Below are 25,896 nucleotides of genomic sequence, written 5' to 3' on the forward strand. Positions count from 1 at the left end.
TACATGTGTAATGCATTTTTATGATACAATTAAGACAGACTTTTGAAAAGTAGAAGTAATAATACTCTAGTATACGAGTATATATTGTCAAAGTTAAACAAACAATGGTTACTGATTACCATACCGCAAAATACCGAAGCCAAATGTCAAAATACCGAGCCATACAGAATTAATATGGTATGGTAATGGTATAATGTTTTTAAAAATCGAATACCAAAATTACCGTATCGAAGTTTCAAATACCGTACCATACCATACCATGCCCACCCTTAATAACCATCTAATCCTAAAAGGTGCCTATTCAAATTGCATCCTTTCTCTTGGTGTCTTTTCGAAAAAACACCTATTCATTTTCCATTCACATTTCTTAAATATCCAACAATCTCCCATATGAATGGGGAATGACTATTTTTATAAGAACTTTATGGACATGTGTGTGATTTACAAGCAAAGACTAGTTGCATCTGGATAAGCATTTTTTTTTGTAATTTTCGTAGTGGACTTGCATCAGATTCACTCAGTCAAATGGTAGATGTGATATCTTTAAACCATCGAGCTTTAATGTACACCTAGACAACACAAGTCACACAACTAGTCTTTTACCATTGATGGTTCTCATAATTTTATTCTTTTCAACAATGAACATATCCTGATTTCATGAGAGCGTAGAGAATAGTCCTTTACTAAAATTCTCCTCGAAGTGATTTCAACTTCACCCTCACATAGGTGATTTCTAAACATTTAATCCTATAGATCAAATTATTTGGTCAAACCTGCCAAACTTAGATACCATTAAAAAGCTTTAAACCATAAGCCTTATCCTTGTTCTCTGAAAATTGTCTTCATCATGAGAATGAGTTGAGTATGTTGACAATGTTAAATCGCCAGTCACATCTTTGTTTGATCTCCTCGAACCTAGATCTTGGAATCTCCAGTCTGCTAGATAGAGTTATTATCATGTTGACTTATCTGAGGACTTAAACCCATTTTCTTCGATAATCTCTTAACTTTCTCTCTAGATAGACCTTTTGTAAGTGAATCCGACACATTATCCTTTGACTTCACATAATCAAAAGTGATAATTCCACTAGATATTAGTTCTCTAATGGTATTATGTCTATATCTTATATGACAAGATTTACCATTGTGCATCATGCTTCCCGCCCTACCTATCATCGCTTGACTATCACAGTGTATACATACTGATGCCAAAGGTTTGGGACAATAAGGAATATTTTTCAAAAAATTTCAGAGTCATTTATCTTCTTCACTGATTTTATCTAACATGATAAATTCAAATTTTATTATAGATCGAGCAATACATGTCTGTTTGGACGATTTTCAAGAGACTACTCCTCCACCTAAAGTAAATTCATATCCATTCATGAATTTTACTTCATTTAATCTGGTGATTTACTTTGCGTCACTACATCTTTCAATTATCGCTGGAGATTTGTTATAATGCAAAGCATAGTCTTAAGTATGTTTAAGATACCCCAAAACTCTTTTCATTGGCATCCAATGAGTTTGATTGAGATTACTCGTGTACCGACTCAATTTACTAATAGCACATGTTATATCTGGTCGTGTACAATTCATGATATATATTAAACTTCCCAACACTTAGTCCAACTACAAGTCATTTTCACCTTTATTTTTTTGAAGTGCAAAGCTCACGTCTAATGGAGTCTTGAAAATATAAAAATTCAAATACTTGAACTTGTTAAGTACCTTTTCAATGTAATGAGACTGTGATAACGCCTATTCTTGTGGAGTTTTATAATTTCTTATCCGTAAGATCACATCTGTAACTCTAAGATCTTTCATATCAAACTTGGTCTCAAGCATTCATTTTGTAGCATTTATGTCAGAAATATCTCTACTAATGATCAACATATCACCCACATGCAAAGAAACATTGACATTGTAATTTGGAGTATCTCTATTATAAACACATTTATCATATTTATCACATTCATTTATCTTGAAGCCGTTTGTCAACATGGTTTGGTCAAACTTTACATGCCACTATTTGGATGCTTGTTTTAGTCCATAAAGTGACTTAACAAGTTTGCACACTTTCTTTTCTTTATCAGGATCCACAAAACCCTTAGGTTGTTCTATGTAAATCTTTCCTCCAATTCTCCATTTAGAATGTTGTTTTTACGTTCATTTGATAGATTTCAAGATCATATACCATCGCTAAGGCAACTAACATCTGAATGGATGTTATCCTTGTTACAGGTGAGTATGTATCAAAATAATTAAGGCCTTCTTTTTGTCTAAAACCTTTCATTACAAGTTTTGTCTTGTATTTGTCAATAGTACCATCAACTTTCATTTTCCTTTTGAAAATCCATTAAGAACCTAAAGATTTATTTCCTGAAGGAATATCAATCAATTCTCAAGTATGGTTGTTCAAGATTAAATCAATCACACTATTGACTGCTTCTTTCTAAAAAGAAGCGTCCAAAAATGTCAAGACTTTTTTTAAATATTTGAGGATCATTTTCGAGAAGAAATGTTATAAAATATGATCCAAAGGACGTTGACGTTCTTTGACGTGTACTACATCTTGAATTCTCATCATTAAGTACATTCTCATTTGATTCATCTCGAGGTCATTTAGATCCTCCACTAGACTGCTTATGTCAGTTTTATATGGATAAATGTGTTCAGAGAACTCAACATTATCTAATTCAATTACTGTATATTCATTAATATCCGGATGTTCGAATTTATGAACTAAAAATTGATATTCTTTACTACTTTTAGCAATTCAATGAACACGCAGTCCATAGTCTAGATCCTATTTTTTTTCCTTTTTAGGCATATGAACTTGGACTTTCACTAGACATTTGAAAATTTTCAAGTTGGGCTTCCTTCCTTTCTATTTTTCATGTGGAATTGAATGTGTCTTACTATGAGGAACTCTATTGAGTATTGGGTTAGCTGTAGGAATAGCTCCCCCCCTTCCCGGCACAAAAGTTTGTGGTAAATCTGAATCAGATTTATGAGTAAGGCATTTATCCTTTTCTTTTGATGTTCGATTTTTCCTTTTTTTGCAATCCCATTTGATTGAGGTGAATATGAGGCATTAGTTTGATGAACAATTCAGTTTTCTACACATATCTCCATAAAAGAGATTCATACTCTCCACCCCTATCACTTTTTATCATTTCAATCTTTTTGTCCGACTGATTTTCAATTTCAGTTTTATATTGTCTAAACGTGTCTATTGTTTCATCCTTACCTTGAGCAAAAAAAACATAACAATATCTAGTGAAATCATCAATAAAAATTATAAAATATTTTTTTCATCATGAGATGGTGTTGACTTCATATCACAAATGTCTGTGTGGATTACGTCTAAAGGATTAGAATTCCTTCCAACAGACTTATACAGATGTTTCACATACTTCAATTTCACACACATTTGACACTTTAATTTATTGCACTCAAAGTTAGGCAATACTTTCAACTAATTAGTTTTTATAAGATTTTGCAATTGACATGTCCTAAATGACTATGCTATAAATCATTTGACTCTAGCAAGTAAGAAGAAGCCTCAACTTTCTTCATTTCAACAACCATTTTATCAAGTTTGAAAAGACCCTCGTTGAGGTAACCCTTTCCTACATATATATCATTCTTTCTTATTACAACTTTCTCAAAAACAAACACACACTTAAATCTATTTTTAACCAGAAGTATTGTCGACACTAAGTTCTTCCTAATAGTAGGAACACAGAGAATATTGTTGAGAGTCATATCTTGCCAGAAGTCATTTTTAGGAATATTTTTCCACTTCCTTCGACTTTGGTTGTTGCATTATTTTCCATGAAGATCACTTCTTTGGGACTAGCGGTATCATAAGTAGAGAAAGCTTCTTTGTACACACAAACATGTCTAGTGAATCTTGAATCAAACCACCATTCATTTGAATTTCCAACTAGATTGCTTTAAGTGATCATAGTACACATATTTTCAATCTTTCCCGTTGTTTCCTACATGTTTATCCGTTCTCTTTTCTTGTTCTTATCAGAACTTAACTATTTAGAGCTTTCTGGCCAACATTACTACAATTGTAGCACTTACCTTTAAACGTTTTCTTGTTCTGCCCTATTTCTTATCCAGAAGACTTCTTCATCTTCTTATTATCTGGAGCATTATCTTTAACAGGATTTGCAATTATCATTGATAATTTTTTATTTAACTCATTATCCTCTTCTATCTTGGGATGACTCATAAGATCTTTCAAACCAGACAATTAATTTTCAATCATTATTTTTTTCTAATATGAGGATCTATACTTGTGAACATTTGCATTTCAAATTTGGTCAACCAAAATGACATTATGTGCTACCATCTTCGAAGTGCACACCAAAATAATTTTTTTCAGTTTCTCAACCGTTTTTATTGCCAAAGCAATATCTGAACGAATTAATGACGCTACATTGGTTATAGTTGGGGACAACACCATTCGCAACCAAATTAATTTATTGTTATGTTTTGTTCATCATTTTTCTGTCAATCTTTGACATACACTTTAGTATTTCAGAATACTAACAATAAAAACTTTAATATTTATCCAACTTATTTCTAGTCAACGATGAAGTTTTTATAACTTCAAATCATCAATCAAATAAATTTTGAGACCTGACGAAGTTTTTATGACTTCAAATCAGAATCAAATTCAAACGGAGTGAAAAACCCATAGGTTTTAAACTCCTGAAATCAATACAGAGAGTTTACCAAATCGATGAAGTTTTTTTATTCTTCGAATCGAATTCTCACACTGATTTCTCGGTGAAGTTTTTTTATATTCTTCTAACCGTAGAAATTAAAAGATTTTAATCTCCACAAAATCAGATCCAATATAGATTAACCAGGTACTTGATTTATAAATGGTAATAAATTTTCTTTTTCTTTCACCAAACAAGCACAAAAAATAAATATTTTTAAAATTTCCTTAATATTGTTATTTTTTGCGTTTAGTAAAATCTGTATTTTTCAACAAGAAATTCAAACACGTGTTCAAATCATCATATGAACAATCAAATGAAGTTTAAACTCTGTATTTCAAGTTTAAACTTTTAACAATAAGTTCAACTCAACTTATGAATATCAGCAAAATGAAGTTCAAACTATTTTTTGGAAAATAGCAAAACCAAATGTTAAGAACTTCAACACAAGTTCAACCAAATTATGAACTATCAAAATGAAGTTTCAAAAACTTCAAACAGTTGAAGAACTATCAATATAAATTTCAGATTATTTTTTGAAAAAAATAGTAAAATCAACTTTAAGAAAAAGAGATGATACAGAAAGATTCAAGTCCACCGAATTCACGGTGTGTCCTTAAGAAAATTATTTCCCTCAAGTACTCAAAGTTATGGAATATATCCTCCAAGATAAAATAAATCATTTCAATAGAATAGTAGTACCTCAAATTCTATCGAACTACGAACGCACTCAACGACAACAAATCACACTTAGAATTTTTCTAGAAAGAGGAGTATTTTTTCATCAAATTTTTATGTCTATACCTGTGGAAAAATTAAGATATTTATAGCCATCAAGGTGTCAATTCATGAAGAGAAATAATGGTTTAGAAAGGTGCACCCTTTCATAGAGGTGCAACTTTTCGGAAAAGTCACAACCCTTTGGAAAGGTTATAACCATCCGATCTGAAAAAGTGTCTATTCAAATTGCATTCCTTGAAATTAGATCAGATCCATTGAATCGATAAATAGACACGTGTCAAAAATTTTAAATGGAACTGGAGGAACTGGACAAGACACACTGGAGGGGAGTCAAGTTCAAGTATCTGAGGCTAGTTGTGAGGTCTGCCAAAGGAATAAATCAGAACATGTACGCTATCTAAGACTTCTACAACCTTTGCCCATCCCAAATCAGGCTTGGAGGCATATTGAACTGATTTTATTGAGGGACTTCCTAAGTTAAAGGTAAGGGAGTCATATTAGTAGCTATAGATAGGTAGACTAAAAAACTTTCCCACTTTATTATTCTGTCTCATTTTTTTTTTATTTTTCAAGGTATTTTCATAGTCGGCAGCGGTGAGACTAATTCTTTGTTTCTGTTGTCAGCGCACTAAGCGGTAGGGAACTGGCCACAAAGTTTTTTTCATTCACCAGAGGTGGGGATCGAACTCCCAACCTCTTGTTTAAAGGGCGAGGTGCTGAACCACCACACCAATCCGGTTTCAATTTATAATTCATTTTCATTTTTGTTTTTAGTTTCCCACGGTATCCACACATTTTTGTAGTCTCATCTTTATATAAGCCTTACCATTGCTCAATTTTTTTGAAAAGAGTCCACACATTTCATGGCTTTCATGAGGCTATCGTAACTGCCATGGATATGTTGTTCTTGAGTCATTATTTTTGGCAAAAAATTTTCAAGTTAGTGGCCACTCATCTTTAATACAACATAGCTTATCACTCCCATAATAGACAAATTGAGAGATTAAATAGATGCATTGAAACTTATTTAAGTTGCATAACTTCCAACAATCTTTGGTTACCCATGCCTGAGTGGTGGTGATACAACACTAACTACCACACTAGTCTTAAATGCTTTCCTTTTGAAGCTCTATATGGATACATCCCTCATCACTTGTCTATGGTGCCTATATTGGAGTTTGTAAAATCTGTTGTTGATAAGATTTTTATGCAAAGACAACAATTCCAGCAGTTGCTCAAGAACATAATAGTATAAAGGCTTATGCAGACCAATATAAGAGTCAGAGAGAATTTTCTGGTAGTGATCAAGTTTTCCTGAAGCTACAATTGTACAAGTAGAATTCATTGGACCTCAGCAAGTGTTATTTATATAGCTCCAAATACTACGACCCTCTATGTTGTATTGTATAGGATCAACCAAGTGGCTTATAAGTTGGATTTACCCAGCTCATCAATATTTAGAGACAATTTCTAATTCAGTCGATTGGCATTCTTTAAAAACAGATGATCAAGAAAGGCAATATAGCAACTGTGGAAGTACTAGTTCAGACCTGAGGATGCAACAATGAGAAAACTATGCAGATCTATTGACCAGGTTTTCTAATTTCAAACAAATCCTTGAGGTAAAATATTCTTTCTGGTAGCTGATATTGTAATGATTTGAGTAACAAAATAGAGAAGAAATAAAATATAAATAAAAAGAGTACACGAGCCTAGATGAATAGATAATTATTGAAGAGGAGTGGACTTTTCCTTATCCTTTTCTCGTCTTACTCAAATGTATATACAGTAGTGGAAGCTCAGGAAATTTTCATTTAATTTCCCATTCAATTCTGCATTTCCTTCTTGTAACTATAATTTCTATTTCCCATCTAAAAGTAAATAGTCTAAAAAAGATTCTCTCTCTTAATTCCACAATTAAATTCTAAATTGTATTGAGGGCATTACAAATTCAAATCAAACGTGGTAGTTTTGGACATATCTAGTTATTACTGTTATTAATTTACTGGATTAATTTATAATAACATGTAATTGCAAATATTTATTTATAAAAGAAACTTGAAGATATGTGATTTATTAATGTGGCACCTTAAGACATTTCGACACATTGTTTATGAATTATGTTTTGCCTATGTGGAAAGAATATATTAAAATTAAGTAAGTTTTGGTAGTTTTTATAAATTGTGAGATTTTCATGTTTATAATAAAAGGTGTAACTTTTTTGGTATCCAAATTACATGTTTAAACAAAAAATTAACTTCAAATTAATAATTTCAATTCATGATCCCTTTAAAATTAGCAAAACTTCACATATAGCCAACTTATATCTCTCTTAACTAACTTCTTAGTAATTACATTTCATAGATTTTAGTTAGTGATTAAATATATTTAGGACTCTAATATACAAATATTAACTAACAGATTTTATTACTATTTCATTATATTTAGAGATAAAAAGGGATAGGGGAGTGATTCATTTTCTTTATTCTCTCCAACATATTTTTTTCAAATCTCTTGTCTCTTACTTCTTTTCATATATATTGATATAACTTACCTTTTAATTTTTGAAATACAAAAATAAAATTCAAACTAAAATTTCATCTCTTTGTATGGCTTTCAGAATATTTAAAATATAGTTTTAATCATTTATACATTCAATATATTTATTCATGAAAATTAGCTATGATAGGAATACAAATGTAGAATTGATAGAAATAAAAATTAACTCTGAATTTAACATTCAAATACAAACACTTACAACTCATATCTTTAAGATAAATATGAATTCATACAAATTCAAAAGTTTAAAATGGGTGTAAATTTAGATTATATGTATAAATATATAAATTTAAATGTATACAAATTCAAATGTATGTGAAAAAAATAAAATAAATACAAAATTGCAAACACATTGATAAAAATATACAAACAAATTCACTTTATGACTAAATATAATTTATACAAAATACTTTTGAGTTATATATGAACACATGATAGTTGTATACCTATATGTAATGTATACAATATGAATCAACATATTTTATACAAACTAAACTCTCTCTCTCTCTCTCTCTATATATATATATACTATCTTAAAAGCACCAACTCAAAAAACTTAAAATGAAATTACTAATCTACCCCCAAACTTAAAAAAAACCCAATCCTGGAAGATCGCCAAATCCTGTCCTGTGGATCGCTAATATATGTCTTATGCGAACAGGCGACACTTCCAGCTTTTTCTCAATCTTAGATAGACACCAACCTCGAGCAGATGCAACTTTATGCTTTGCTAGGGTTGACGTACACAAATGCATATGATATTTTTTCGCCAAATCAGTATGAAATAGATTTGTCGTGTTACTCCTCTTTGCCCAAACTTACTGTCTTGAAACAAAATATTGTATTCGCTTTGTTTAAACAAAATATCCAACGATTTCAAACGTAAAAACCCAAAAACTGCAAAAAAAAATTCCAAAGGTCCGCTTTTAACAACAACAGTTGTTTCACTTAGTTGTATTCTCTGTTTCTAACACTCATTCGTCTGACAATTATCTCAACTTGTGTTCTCTCACTGGTGATAAGACGAAGAAGAAATCAAAAAAGTCCATCGAAACCTACAAGATCAACATCTTCAAAGTCTTGAAACAAGTTCATCCAGTCGTCGAAATTTCAAGCAAGGCTATGGGTATAATTAAGAGCTATGATATTTCGAGAAGTTTGAACACCGATTCGCTGCTCTTACCTGTTTATCACTCTGCTGATCGATTCTAAAGCCTCTGTTCTCAGGTACGTTAAATCTCTTCGCTCCTCTTCTTCCCTACTCTTGGTGCATTTTCATCAATTATTTCTTTCGGGTTAATAATTGAGAATAATTTTTCTTCTCACTTTATTAAAATTCATAGTTCCTTGTTTTAGTTCTTAATAAATTTCTCTTGATTTTAGTGGGTTAAAGATTTTTAAGGTGAGATTTATTGATATGTTATCAAGTTGTCATTTTTAATCCATGCTTCTGTTCTATAGAGTCACTATGAAATTTTTTAATCAACACATGAATGGAAGAAATTGTGGGGAATCATGTTTAATCTACTTCTCTTCACGGATGATCTTTTTTGTGTTTTTCCTATTATGAATTTAATGTTGTTGTTGACAAGAAAAAGAAATCAACAATATACATAACAGAGCTGCTAATGCTATAGCTAAAAGGCATAAGTTATGTCATTATTGAAAAGCCTTTGAGTTAATACACAAATTTCCCTTAGAAGAAAATGCTAGGAATACATTACCGAGTAAGGATACTACCAGCTGATCTCTTGCTCCAATTACTGAAAATTGTGGTTAGCTTCTTCATTGTGAATGATTCTTTCAGTAAGTGAAGCCAATACCTAAAGTTTTAGTGACTGACTTATACTGTAAACAGAGTCCAAAATCTTTTTGCCTGTATAAAAGAGGTGATCAAAAAGTGAAGAATATCAAATCTGAAATAAATATTTGGGATTATAAATGTCAAAATAATTCAAAATAAATACATTTTTTTATACTTTTCTTAGAATTTGATGGATTTTAGGAAGAAGTTACCGCCCTTTTTTTCTTGTTAAATTTTCAAGCAATTGAAATGTTGGATATCCATACCTACTCTATCTTTGTTATGAAGAAGTAGCGAAAATATTCTCAGATGTGCAGCAAGTAGGAACAAGTGGAGCATTTGATGTTGTTGTCGACAAGCTTGAAAAAACACTTGTTGAGGGAGGTGTTTGCTTTAATTTATGAGGATTTTCAACTTTTTTGAGATTTACACTATTTGTTGAATAAAATTTTGGACTCTTTTTGCATATTTCAAGTCGACTAAAATATGAACTAGAGTTTGACAAATAGCGCAAATTGAAAATGAAATAACCAAAAATATTTTTTAGCCATGCTCTGTACAGCAAAAACATTGTCAGTGTAATTCTACAAGTAGTAAATGAAGTCTAGAGAGGGTACAAAATACACAGACCTTATCCCCACCTTAGGCAGGTAGAGAGGTGCCATAGTCATCAATCATTTATGCATAATGTGTCACCATATGAATTTATGCATTGGTATGCTTTATTTATTCCATGCACCTCTCCTATATGGCCACACAATTCCCTCACCTTCCCCAAAAATCGAAAATGTCTTTTGTATATGTTTTTCTTCACTATGGGCCTCAATTGGATGAAATCTGTGTGTGTATATGCTCTTTTTCTTTATGGAAAAGAAATATGAGGAAAGGATGGTTACGTGGGTGATGTGGGGTAGGGGTGGGGTAAGGGTAGGTTGTTAGCATGATTAGAACAAGATAAAATTTGTTAGAGATTTGTTAAGGGTTGTTAATTTTTTTTGGTATTTTTGTGGGGTGTAATCACATGGGTGAGGGTGTATGATACGTGAGATAAAAATAGATGAATTGGGTTTTGGGAGGGACAGAATTAGGTGTCTACATCATGCCCCTTTTTGGGTGCAAACACAAAATATTTTCAGACAAAAAAGGAGACAACGAGACCAAATTTTGACCCGGCCATTATTTAAGGAAAGAAACGGAAAGAAGAAAGGCAACCAAGTCTTTGACTTAGGACGTCCTATCTATCCAAGTTATGAGGGAATCAAGTCAAGGGTATCTCAAAGGAATGGAAAAAGAAGGACTATACCGAGCTGGAGAGTCGAGTGAGGTTCCATCGAGGTTCCGGTCCGTGGCTCTGTTATTACATCAAAATGAAAATTACAAGTTAAAACATAAATGAAATTACAAAAAATCCTATCGATGCAGCTGCTTTTGGACTCCTGACTTGAGTTTCATCATCCTATTCTTCAGGCGGGCTCCTAACTTGCAATTTCATCAATCTGTTGACTTTCACTTTTTCACCTTGTTACTTGACTTTCAACTTCTTTACCTTATTGCTTGAAATTCAACTCCTTTACCTTATTGCTTGACTTTCATGCATTCGCCGTGTTCTTCAGGCGGGCTCTTGACAAATGAAAACTGGCAAGGAAGTGCGTCTCCCAACAAGTGCCACTTGAATTACCCAAGGAAATGCGTCTCCTTACAAATGCTTGAATTACCCAAACAAGGAAGTGCATCTCCCTACAAATGTTGCTTGAATTTTCCATACAAGGAAGTGCATCTCCTTACAAATACCGCTTGAATTACCAAACAAGGGAGTGCATCTCGTTACTATTGCTTGAATTACCCAGATGAGAAAGTGCATCTCCTTACAAATGTTGCTTGAATTACCGAACAAGGAAGTGTTTCTCCTCACAAATGCCGCTTGAATTACCAAAACAAGGAAGTGCATCTCCTTACCCATACCGCTTGAATTACCAAAACAAGGAAGTGTGTCTTCTAACAAATGTCTCTTGAATTACCCAAATAAGGAAGTGCGTCAGTGTCTCCTCACTAATGTCGCTTGAATTACCAAAATAAGGAAGTGCGTCTCCTTACAAATGTTGCTTGAATTACCAAAATAAGGAAGTGTGTCTCCTCACAAATGTTGCTTGAATTACCCAAACAAGAAAGTGTGTTTCCTCACAAATGTCACTTGAATTGCCCAAATAACGAAGTGTGTCTCCTCACAAATACTGCTTGAATTGCCCAAACGGGGAAATGTATCTCCTTAAAAATATTGCTTAAATTATCCGAACAAGAAAGTGTATCTCCTTACAAATGTTGCTTGAATTATCCAGACAAGAAAGTGCATCTCCTTACAAATGTTTCTTGAATTATCTAGACAACTAAGTGCGTCTCCTCACAAATGTTGCTTGAATTACTCAAACAAGGAAGTGTGTCTCCTTACAAACGTTCCATGAATTGCCCAAACAAGGAAGTGCATCTCCTTATAAATGTTGCTTGAATTACCCAAACAAGGAAGTGTGTCTCCTTACAAATATTTCTTGAATTGCCCAAACAAGGAAGTGCGTCTCCTTACAAATGTTGCTTGAATTAACCAAATAAGAAAGTGCGTTTCCTTAAAAATATTGCTTAAATTACCCAAACAAGGAAGTACGTTTCCTTAAAAATATTGCTTGAATTGCCCAAACAAGGAAGTGCGTCTCTTTAAAAATGTTGCTTGAATTACCCAAACAAGGAAGTGCGTCTCCTTAAAAATGTTGCTTGAATTACCCAAACAAAAAAGTGCAACTTCTAGGAGTGAAGGTTCAATTTAGGAAGTGCATCACCTAATAAATGGACCTGAATCTTCCCAACAAGGAAGTGTCTCCTAGATATATTGGATGATGAGTTCTTACCATGATTTTGATTACCAAATCTATGCAACAACCTTGTCTCCTGTATTTGTGGAAGTGAGGCATTACAACCTTTGATATTTAGACTCTGAAGTCCTTGATTTGAAGGTAAAATGTTTCCTATTTTATCAAAGAAAACTTGTGAGTTTAAATAATGGTGGCTGGTTTGTGGCTTTAACTTTCGCGGCAATCGCTCTTGCCCCCGTCACATTTAATCTTACTTTCAACTATTAGCATATGTCATTGACTCGCTACATCATTGATCCGACTCGGATTATTAAGAGTGACTCTGAAACAAACACAATATTTTTGTTTTGTCATGCTTCTCAGATAAACCCTTTGAACCTGGATATTTCCATGAATTCCTAGACTTGTCTGTTGACAAAACTTTCTGTATGCCTTATTTCGGCTCAAAATCACGTCTCTTTCATATGTTGGCCTTTTGTCTTTCTTTGTGTAATTGAAGAAGCTGTAGTCAGTTTTGAAATCTTTTCTCACTTGTTTTGATATGAACTTGACTCAAAGACAAGAGAAAAATGACAATGATTTTTATTTGGACAATTGACTCAAGAAAACAAAATAAAAATAAAGAGAAGAAAGAAAAGACAATGAGTGTCCCCCTTTAAAACAAAGAAACGAAAAATTCATCTAAAAATGATAGTCAACTCTAATGAATATGCTATGCATTTTGGATTAAGCAGTTTGATCTTTTTATCCAAACTTTCTACCGATTGTTGTTGAGTTAATGGTCTCGAAACTGAGTTGCTTCCTTAGGTCAATTGCATTTAGACCTCATTCAGCTAGTGGCGCCTTGAAGGGTTTTTGCCAATAAGCCTCTTCCTTTCTCTCAACTCACCATTGTCTTTATGTCCGTGAGGGTTTTTCACCAATGAGACTCTCTTATTTTTATTCTCTCAGCTCACCATTTTCCTATGGTGTCCGTGAGGATTTTTCACCAATGAGACTCTTATTTTTATTTTTCTCAAATCATAATCGTCTTAAAGTGCTCGTGAGGGTTTTTACTGATAACACTCTCTAATTTTTATCTTTCTCAACTTACCATCGCCCTATGGTGCCCGTGAAGGTTTTCACCAGTAAGACTCTCTCATTTTTACTTCTCTCTTGATTTCTTATGCTGAGGACGACAAGTAGTTCCTAAAATGCATCATCATATCCCTTGCATGCTTAGCCTTAACATTCTCAAAGATTGATCTGAAGGCCTTTCTTTGGTTGTAACTTGGCTTTTGGATAGGGTTAGAAAGAAAGAATGGCATGAGGTCCAAACGACACTTGAAATGGGGTGGGACTTACAACTTTTGGAATCGACTCAAATAATGAGGCTTAAATCATGCCCCAGTTTCTTTTGATTGGGCAATTCTAAATTATTTATTTGGTTGGACTGAGCCCTTAGTAGGGCAGCCTGCGTATCTCACTCCCGAGAGAGGAGAATCAGGTCATGCGTAGTTCTGGCAACTTGCTTTTTCTTTTGATCTGATTTTTCTTTCTTTTATTTTATTGGCTCTTTTTCTCTTTGGGACTTTTCTTACTTTATCTTTCTTGACACTCTCCTCTTTTTCTTTTTGGCATACTTTTTCTCTCATTTTTTTTTTGAAACTTTCTGACTTTGTTCTTTTGCTCGACACTTTTTCTTTTGAGTTTTGCTGACTCCATCTTGATTCCAAAAGAGGGGTATGAAAGAAATAACACTAAGAATCAAATGGGGTAAACAAAGGATGACACAATGTTTGGATAGCAGAATGAAATGCCTTCGTCATATCAATCCTTGAAAATGCCAGTACCGATCATGTAATATGAAAATGAAAGATGAAGATCATTTGTGACATCTTTTAAGCATTAACTTTGACTGAGTCTGTGCCTCACTACTTTTCTGCATTTTTCTAGTATACAACTCCACTTTTATTTCATATTCCTCACATTGAATTACTCATGATTTTGTGGAGCTGATTTTCATTCTATTCACGCAGCCACTACTTGACCTAATTGAGACATGTCTTTCAATTGATGACCAAGTTATTCTTGTGATTCTCAAAATAAGTGCCTTAATTTTCAAAGAAGGCTTCAATTTGTCACCAACTGTCTCAGCACTCTACCTATTTTCTCAGATGTTCTCTTTTACTAACTTAATGAAAATTTCGCTAGCATGTCATATCACTAGAATCAACATAAAATACACTATGTGAAGAAAACAAACAAACAATATATATTTGAACACAAAGGGAAAAAGGGACACTCTATTTAATTGGAATAAAGGATAGAGGATTCGAACATAAACGAAAAAGGGACAAAGCAAGATAAATCCCGAACTACAACCCTGAAATACTTTGGAAAACAGAAAAGAAAACAAAACAAACTACCAGACCTCTTCCTAGTAGGGAGAGGGGTGACTTCTCAATTGCTCAGCCTGACAACTTAGCCATTGATTTGCCTATCAACATGGCTGAAGCTTCCCTCACTGTCAATGTTCTGCACCATAATTAATCCATCTTGAATCATCTTTTTAATTTTTCTTTTCAAATCTCGACAATCTTCAATACTATGACCCTGAGCATCAGAATGATACGCACATCGTGCATTAGGATCAAAATTTCTTAAATGCCGATTAGGAGTATGCCCAAGGAGAGGCGTAATCATGCCTCTCTGTCTCAATCTCTGGAATAAACTGGAGTACAACTCTACAATTGGTGTGAAGCTATCTCTTGACTTCTGCCTCATTTCATTATTTGGCTTGGATCAAAAATCAGACCTAGAAGGGCTTTGGTATGTTTGTGGAGTTTGAGGATGACTCTGAAGAGTTGGTGTACGCTATTATGGGTATGAAGGGAATTGACCATAGGGTTGTGCATTGTATAGTGGATATGTAGGTGGGGGAATACAGTATAATGAATTTTGGAAAAGATTCTGTGGAGCTTGGGCATAAGCTTGGGTTTGGGCCTGTGGGTAACTATGGTGTGGTCCTCTTGCCCATGTCTATTGTCCAACTGCAATGACAGATGCATCTTCCTTATACTTCTTTCCTCTGACACTTCCCGAACCTTTTTGAATTGCTTGAGTAGTCGCTTTTAATGTTGCAAAACTCACAATACGGCCGGTCTTAATTCCATCCTCTATGATTTCCTCGATTTTGAGGACCTCAATAAATAGCTTGCTTAATGCAGGTAACAAGTGTTGATAATATGTTTTATCCTGTGCTTGAATAAATACCTCACTATCTTACTTTCTTTCATTGACAATTTCACCTAACAAGTCTCAGTACTCTTTTTCTTTATATTAGTCAGGGATTTCTCGTTAGGAATCAACTCCATATTGTATTGAAATTGTTGCACAAATACATTAGCTAGATCATCCCAGCTGTTTCACTTGTCGATGTCTTGGTCAACAAATCATTCTGAAGCTAGACCTGAAAGACTCTCACTAATTCTTTCTTCCCTCCAGCGCCCCTTAGCTGGTTGCAGTAACGTCTTAAATGTTCTACAGGATCGCCATGTCCATCATACTTCTCAAACTTTGGCATTTTAAAACCAAGAGGAAGATGTACACCTGGAAACATGCACAGATATTTATATGAGACACTTTTGTACCCTCAAGTCCTTGGAGGTCTTTCATAGCCAGTTCCAAACTTCTAAATTTTCTAGTCATTTCCTCTTGTTCTTCTGTTATAACAGGCTTCTCAGTGTTAAGAGGAAATTCAAGTGGGTGAGTGTAGCCATAAAGATTAGTCGACTTAAATGTGGGCTCAATAGCATGATGTTGATCAGTAAAAATATTCAATACAGGCTCTCTCGCAGAGTAGGGAGGCACAACTTGTGGATAAACCTCAAAAGTAGGAGCTTCAGGTGAGGGTGGTGCTGCAAAAACATAAACAATAGGTGAAGCCGAGCATGTGGTAGCTTTGTGTTAAGGAGTGAGAAAATAAATATTGGAAGTGTTTGGATAGTGTTGCCCCAGAATAGATCCTGATGCATGTTCTAACATGTTAACAACAATAGGAAACTGTGAATGTGACACTGAAGGAAAGCTAGAAAGATATTTCAGATCATCAGTGGGAAATGGAGGAGGCGACAACCCATTAACCCAAGCTCGATGCATTTCTATCATTTGCTGCCTTAATTTCTGAATCTCTTCATTAGCTTCTAAATTCTCATTCCCCGAACTCCTTATCTGATTAGTGACCACAACCTCAGTCTTACTGTTGGCCATAACTTTCTCTTCGACTTGGTGCAATATGAAGGACCAGCCAAAATGCCACAAACCAACCATCTTAAACTAACTGGATAAGAGAGAACAAATGCGTTAGAGTTCAACACTTTCTCAAAACCTTTTTCTTTTTTCTTCTTTTTTTTGAAAGGATCAATGAACCCAAGAAGGACGCCTACATATCTCACTCCCGAGAGAGGAGAATCAGGTGTGCGTAGTTCGTGAAGTCTTGCCAAAATGGTCAATTAAACTCTTTTTCTATTCCCTGAAACTTTAAGAAAAAAAGAAAATAACAATTTGTCAAAAGAATTGACGAAAATCTTTTTGAATTTTTTCAGCTTTAACATCCCTATACAAAAATGAAATCTATGATTACCAAATAAAAATCTTTTTTGGGTTTTCAATTTTGAATTTCATATGAAAATAAAACTTGAACTTATTAAAGGAAAATTTTGCAGTTTTCTTTTAAAGATGTATATAAAACACTTACTCTAAATAAAGAGTGAAGAAAATCTTTTTGAATTTTTCAAATAAGATCTCCGAACTAACAATAGGTTGCCTACATATTTCACTCTCGAAAGAGAAGAATCAGGGGTACGTAGTTCGTCCAGATTGGAAAATTAAGGATTAAATAACCAACACCCTGACTTGAGAGACACAAGTACAAACAGAAGATGCAAAACGTCAATAAAATCTTTTTGAGTTTTCAATTTGACATTTCACATAAAAATGACACTAACAACTATGAAAGAAATTTTTTTTTGATATTTTCATTATATAAAAATGTACAAAGCTCCTATTGAAAGGAAAAAAAATATTATTTTAGATTTTTCGAATTGTGAATACTTACTAAAGAAATAAAAGGAAAATCTTTTTAACGTTTTTAATTTTTGGGGAAATGAGTGCAAAAAGTAAAAAAAAAAGTTTGAATTGTGAAAAACAAAATCCATAAAGAACCCTAAAAACTACCAAATCTCTTTTTTTTTCACTCTTTTTTCTTCCCTTTTTTCAACAATTTCTTGCGTACACATTTTATTTCTAACTCGTGCTTTTGCCCAAATCAGTCTGTCAAATGACCTCGTTACCGTCAAAGATGCAATATTTAGCACGTAGGGATGCCTTAGAGGTGATTTTCCTACAAAGGACCAAGTGGGTCCCACTAGGTCTCAATATGATGAAGATAAGCATGACCTAAAGGCTGACCTATGCTGGGGTTCACTAACAAGGTTGTTCGGGAGAGCATATGATCGATAGTGGCTGCTTTAGCTTTCCACCCACTCCATACCAGCCGACGGCTCTCCCTCCCAAGATAAGGGTGACTCAACTAGAGGTTGTGTACACAGCGTGCACTACGGACTTATTGCAGAAAGAATGACTCGGGTTATGCACATGATGCTAGATATGAAGTTGTACACATAGATAAAAACTATAAATAAAGAGTACAAAGGAACTCAACAATGAAAAAAATATAATAACATAAAACAACACAAACAAGGTCTATATACCCATAATGCCAAACAAAGCCGATGCAACTCCAAAATAATAAGCTCAAATATGAAATTGTCCCCAGCGGAGTCGCCAGAGCTGTCACACCTCATTTTTTTCTTGAGTGTGGAAAATATATATTGTTAGAGGAAAAAGAAAGGAATCCCTGGTGGTCCCTCCCCCAAAAATGGAAAATGCCTTTTGTATATGTTTTTCTTCATTGTGGGCCCCCAATTGGATGGAATCTGAGTGTGTATATGTTTTTTTCCTTTGTGGAAAAGAAATATGGGGGAGGGGTGGTTACGTGGGTGAGGTGGGGTAGGGGTGGGGTAAGGGTAGGTTGTTAGCATGATTAAAATAAGATAAAATTTGTTAGAGATTTATTAAGGGTTGGTAATTTTTTTTTTGTATTTTTGTGGGGTGTAATCACATGGGTGCGGGTGTATGATAACGTGAGGTAAAAATGGATGAATTAGATTTTGAGAGGGACAAAGTTAGGTGTCTACAATAATCACTATGGATTATGTATTTCCCATCTGTCATTAGCCAACCATTTTGTACATACCCTGCTGCGAACTTCTCGTTTAGTCCACAATATTCATCCAATAACAGCATGTGTCTACAAGAGCCTTGTATAGCCATCAATCCTGCCCTTTTAAGTAGATATGATTCATCCATTTCACCCACATATTGTCTAATTTTCTAACCACATTCCATACGTATTTACCTACTGATGTATCATTCCATGTTATGCATTCAATAACCCCTAGTCCACCCTCTTTCGTGGACCTACAAACCAGATCCGAAGCTACACTTTAAGACTTGAATACACTAATTTTTTATTTTTTCCCGCTTATATGGGAAGTGAAAATGAATAATTATATAGTCACACTTTTGGTATAACAGATACATGTAATAAGTTTTGTATAATTTTGAATCCTAATATTGATTTATTCTTCGCTAATCAAATATTAATTTCTTAATTCAGACGTATGCGAGATGAGTATTTATCTACTTATTATCAAGCTAGAAAATATTAACAAACAAAGTCAAAATTTGATTTAGCCTATTTAATAACTTTGTTCTACTTTTGTAAAATTCCTATTTGGCTGTGATTAGCGCGACTGTTCTAATCCAATAACCCGAAATTTTATGTTCTTTCATCATCACAATATGAATAAGTAAATGAAAGTGTTTGTCTTGCTAATGTTGTTCATACATTGACAACAAACGGGTATAACAAGAGATGTTTGAATACAACGATTATTCTTTGATATTTTTGGTGTTAGATGTTGGCGTCTATGTTGTCTTATTTAATCTTTAATTTGGCTTTTGCTTACACATGGATTGTTTCGCTCATAAATTCATGATTGAAGATAATGATAACTGGAACAAATACTTAACTACATCTGGAAAGGATTGTTGTGCTCACTATTCTGTGAATGAAGATATTGATAACAAGAACAAATCTTCAACTACCTCTGAAAATACTACTTCAATGAAGGCTACGTTGGGCCTATTCCCTGTTGCTTTCCTTCTGGACAATAATCAACTTGTATATGATTATATGACAACGATGTGTAATAATTTGAAATGCGATAAAAAAATTCAACCACCTATTGATGTCACTCAAGCTTTTATAAATCATGGTATTTAGCTTTGAAGATCTACAGGCAACAACCAGAGAAATATATTTCATATTATTAACCAGCAACTCACAAATATGACTAACAAAGTCTGTGATGATGCCCTTCTCTCGCAATTATTTCTCAACAACTATTCCTTATCTATAAAATATCACACATATATAATAGGCCCAAATATTAGTGTCAGACGAAGGGATGCCAGGAAAGTCATCAAGAGTACAACTAGGACCAAAAGAAGCTCCTTGAGCTTGACACTGACAATACTCCTTAGCACTCTCAAACCCTTTTGAAGCTACCTAAATTATCTACATTCAAGTTTCAATGAACAGTTTTACAAGATCTCTCTCAACCAAATCTCTCCATTACAGCTGGTATAAACCAATAACAACTATTTATTTTTATATTTCGAGTAAAGCTCATCAACAATATCAAATTATGTTTGCTAAAATCCTGTCCTTCAACCACATAATTTTTCAAGAGGATTATATATACTAATGCATTACCAAAGCCATGTCGTCATCTATGGAGTTCCACCAAATCTATCGTATCAATGAAACCATAAAATATGTAATCACTACGGACCACAACACAAAGTACACTCGAATTACAATTAAACTGAAATAGAAATACTAAATCAAGAAATATTAAAATAAGGTAATTAGGAGCAGGGGATGATACTAAAACTGAGAAGGGAGATAAGAGACAATAGAAAGCTAAACCTTCGACCTAATCCACATCAACATGCTGCCTAACAGCAAACCCTTTTTAAAATCGCTTTAGATAATAATTGTGCCTGGATCCTAAATAAAAATCCTTGACAATTTAACCGGTCCAATAGATTTAACCTTGTTTAGCACACTAACAAATAATGTCGACAACAATTGCTAATTTCTTATACTCTATCTATCACCGTGGGAGGATAGTAATTATTTCACTAACACTGTAAAAAGTAATTATTTCACTAATACATCCTACATAGAAGAGAATAGGGATCGTAGATTAAAGTACACATTTAATACGTAACTACGCAACGGGGTTCAAGGTTGATACCCAAAAGTGTGACGTAGATGAGTTCACGAGACCATGGATTCAACAATGTTTATATATATACAAGAAGTCCTTATCGGTATAGGTGGATCGAATTCCAGCAAAAAATTATTGGTCTTCGACAAAAGACAACCGTGCTAATTAATTTAAGATGACATAATAATTATAATAAGAGACAAACTATTGTACAGGGAAGGCCCGTTGATTAAAAAGTAAATTATTATTTTGGGTAAATTACACAAAATTCAAACTTAAGAGACTATATTACCCAATATCCCTTACCTTCTAAAAATTTACATAAAATTTTGATTTTCAACTTTACTCTTGATACATGTCAACAAAACTCCACATCTTATTTTTACTCCACCATTAACTCTTGCAAGCTATTTTTTTCCAAAGATTTCCTTCCCTAAAATCTCTCCCAAATTATAATCAATTAAAACGCCTTCCATCTTCAAGCCATTTTTTTCAAGGATTTACTTCCCTAAAATCTCTCCCAAATTATCATCAGTTAAAAAATCTTCCATCACCATTAATCCATCCTCTTTAAATCGTAAATGTACTACATTAAATTATAAATTTTTCAGTTATTTCAAAAAAAGGTGAGTTAATTGCTTAAATGGATTTTAAGTTAATATTAAACAACACAGATACATATATAAAAATATTAATTTCTAGCGTTTATGTACGAAGAAACCTTCAGGGGGAAGTGATTGGCAGCGGAGAATGAGGAAAGTTCTAGCGACGGTAAAAAGAAGAACTTTTACCAAATGTATCACACGAAAGAACGAAGAAACTCAATTTGACTCGATTGTTCGCTTGAAATTTGAAAGTTGATTGGAGGCATTGCTGATTTTGTGAATCTCATTAATTCACTATGTAACTGATTGTACGTGATTTACTCCCCAAAATAAAAGAGAATTTGTTACTTCCGTAAATAAATATCTAGTCAGTTTTAAATGTATCATTTTTTATATGTATCACGTTAAAACAAATGTATCACAATTTTAAAAAAATGGTATATGATGTAATTAACCAAATAGTTGGGATAAAATATAATAACACTTACACATTTAGGGATTTATGTAAGTCATCCTATAATTTTACCATCGTAATTACTATGACAAAATTTAATTATCCAAATAAAACCTACTAATCCTACTCAACATTAAAATAATACATTAAAATTCAAGACAACGATCAACATAAAGCAACGTATCACACACATCTTCTTCCCCTTATTAGTTGCATACTCTAGAAAATAGTACTTTTCCCAAGCATTGCCACCACTTGGTTTCACTATCTGTAAAATAAAGCACCGAATGAAAAAATTAGTTATAGAAACCGAATTAGAAAAATAACGGAAGACCTAAAAGAAAAATTAATATGGATAGAAAAAACCTTAGAAAATTTAGATAGAAGTACATGTGATAGTTTGTATAATTTAAAAAACTCACTACGAGAAGAACAACACAAGATAATAAATAGCATTGAAAATCTAGAATTAGATATATATTATAGTACAGATAGGATAAATTATTATACAAGAATTTGTAACTCTGCAATTACTACCGGATAAAATACTTAATGAATATATCTTACGAAAAAAGTAAATTATTAAAAGATATTAAAACAAGATATCCACGCATAAATAAAAATAGATTCACTAGAAACCTACTAAATCTATTTTATCTACTTAATCCGCGCACCCCCCTATAAATGGTATCAGAGCACAGTAAATTAAAAAGAACGGAAGAGATATATATTGGAATTAGAGTTAGATTTAGATTAGAGTTAAAAAATTACTTAAAAAATTACCTACAAAAATATTAAATTAATTATGCGAAGACCATTTAAAAATAGAGAAGCTTTTAGAAAAATTAAAAAATCATTAATTAGTAATTATTCAGAATATATAAGTCTAAATAAAACAAAAGAAAATCCACAAAAATTAGCCTATTTAATTACATTAATATCTAGTATTGAATCAAAATTAATAACACATTTAAAATCTCGAAGAATGAAATATATACCACCTAATTATGATAAAATTAGATTTAGATATCCACCGAAATACTATAAATATAATTCAGAATGAACGAAATACAACGATATAAAGAATTAAAACAAATTATCTCTGAAAAACGTAAAGAATTAAAAATAAGAATAGAAAGACTAAATTATAATATATTTGCCGGAGTTAGTAAAAATTCAATAGACACGCAAAAAGATGAAATATCGAAATTAGAATCACAAATAGATAGTTTAGAATATGTATATCAACACGACCTATTCACAATAAAATGAATAAAGAAGAATTTATAATAGATGAAAAAATATATGAAAATTACGAAGGATCAAAAATAAAAATAGTATTTTCTAATCTAGGACGAAGATATAAGAAAATAGGTGAACATTTATATTTAATGTTAGAAAAAGAAGAATTAAAATTAGAAGATAAATTAACAGCAATGGTAAGAATAGAAAAAGAAAATGAAGAGATAGATAGGAAAAAAGAAATAGAAAAAATAAAACAACAAACTACGGAAGAAATACGAAAAATAGAAGAAACCAAAAACAGTAGAATTGCTGAATTAGAAAAGGAATTACAAATGTTAAAAGAACTATATGAAAAAAGACAAAAAGAGAAAGAAGAAAAAGATATAGAACAGAAATTACTAAATGAGATAAATCAATTTAAGGAAAAATTAGAAAACGAAGAATTAGAAATAAATAATATAGATATTGAAGAGACAGATAATTATGAATCCGAAGATAGTGAAACATATACAGAAATATTAACGAATACAAAAAATTTAGAAATCAATGAAGAACAAAAAATTTATGAGGAAAACTTAGAAAGTACCCAAACAGAAATAAATACTCTTGACAAAAAAGAAAATGAAAATATAATACCTAAAACAACAGAAATAAGAAAACCTATATATTATAAGAATAAGTTTAAAAAATATAATGAATATGATAAATGGATACCAAAACAAATAGTGAATAAAAATTATAACTTTTTAGATCTAGACTGTGTAATAGATACAGAAAAAACAATACAATTATGGACAGGATATATGACAAAACAATTATTAGATAATAATATAAATATAATGGATGCACCGGAATATATAGAAAAAACACTAATAGGATCAGTAAAACTATGGTTTGCAAATCTAACCGAAAATAGTAAAAAAGTATTAAGAACTAATAAACCTATAGAGGGAACATCATCGACAACAACTAAACTAACACCTATAGAATTATTAAAAAAATATGAAACAGCTATAAAAGATGAATTCGGTAGTACGACAACAATCGAAGAAGAACAAAATGAAGAAAAAGATACAAACAGAAATTTAATGTTAAAATTAGCAATATGTAATATGTGTTATATAGATGAATATACTTGCGCATTTAAAGAATATTATTACAAAGGAGCATATAGTATAGAAGAAAGTAAAGAAATAAGAAAATTATATTTTAATAAATTACCCGAACCATTTAGTTCGAAAATAATAAAAAGTTGGGAAGAAGCAAAAATAGTAGATACGTTAGGAGCAAGAATAAAATATTTACAACAATGGTATAGAAACTTATGTGAAAAATATAGAGAGGAATTAAAAATGGAAAAAACATTAATAAGAAATTTAGCTTGTTGCAAAAATAAAATAGCACCGCAATTTGGATGCGACGAAAGATATTATAAGAAAAGAAAAAGACATAAGAAATATAAGAAATATAAAAAATCAAAATATAAATATAAAAAACCAAGAAAAAGATATTATGTAAAAAATTATAAACATAAAAGACCATATAGAAAAAAGAAATCTATAAAAGAATGTACTTGTTATAATTGTGGAAAGTTAGGACATTTAGCTAGAGATTGTAAATTACCTAAAAATCCAAAAAATAAACAAATATCAGAAATAAAAATAGAAAATACCGAATACATGCAAATAGATTACATAGATTATGAATTAGAAAGTGAAGATAGTATATATGAAATTTCAGAAAACGAAACAGATAATGAAACAGATAGTGAAATAGATGAATCAAATGACTGAAGAAGATATAAAAATAATAACAAAGGAAGAATATTTAAATGATGAAGGAACAGAACAAAAGATAATATTTGACAGTAATATATTTGATGAAATAAAAGGAAAAGAATTAGATTTAAGTGTAGATAAAATATTTAAAATACCAACAATAAAAAATATTTTTACTAGGAAAAAGGATGAATATTATGTAGTATGCCAAAAAGAACATGTAATAGATTGCAGATATGCAAAAGGAAAAGCTAGTATACCACTGGTAACAAAAAGAATAATTAACAAAGAAATAAATGATATAAAAAGTAAAGGAGATCCAATAAAATATGTACACCTTGGAGGTACAGAAATATTAATAAAAGCATGTTTTAGAGAAGGAATAGATACACCAATAGAATTATATTTAGCAGACGATAGGATTATAAAACCTATAGAAAAAAGCATAATAACTGCCGTAAAAGGAAATCTAATATACCAAAAATTTAAATTTATAATAAGTGCGAATTATTCAGTAGCAGTAACAGATAGGAATATAGATAAATCGTTAGTATTATATTGGAAAATATCAGGAATAGAGTTAACCCCAGGAAGTAAAATATTTACAGCAAGATGTAAAAATCTATATGTATTAACAACAAAACATAAAATAACAGGAAAAAATAAGATTAACAAAATACAAATAGAAAGCCCATTCGAACA

The 25,896-nt window shown here is 32.1% G+C and overlaps 1 long non-coding RNA gene across 3 annotated transcripts in view; it reads left to right on the top strand.

Moving 5' to 3' along the window:
• Nucleotides 1-5,936: 5,936 nt before the first annotated feature.
• LOC124888151 overlaps nucleotides 5,937-25,896 on the top strand; it is a 37,721-nt gene continuing 17,761 nt past the window's right edge. The window contains exons 1-3 of one of the 3 annotated variants that reach the window (XR_007046200.1): nucleotides 5,937-7,108; nucleotides 9,069-9,272; nucleotides 21,830-22,063. This is a non-coding gene — a long non-coding RNA (uncharacterized LOC124888151). Of the gene's footprint in view, nucleotides 7,109-9,068; nucleotides 9,273-11,462; nucleotides 11,518-21,829; nucleotides 22,064-25,896 lie in introns of those variants that run through there. The other 2 variants (XR_007046201.1, XR_007046202.1) reach the window with 2 other exon arrangements.

Source organism: Capsicum annuum, chromosome 10 (assembly GCF_002878395.1).
Source record: "Capsicum annuum cultivar UCD-10X-F1 chromosome 10, UCD10Xv1.1, whole genome shotgun sequence".
NCBI lineage: Eukaryota > Viridiplantae > Streptophyta > Magnoliopsida > Solanales > Solanaceae > Capsicum > Capsicum annuum.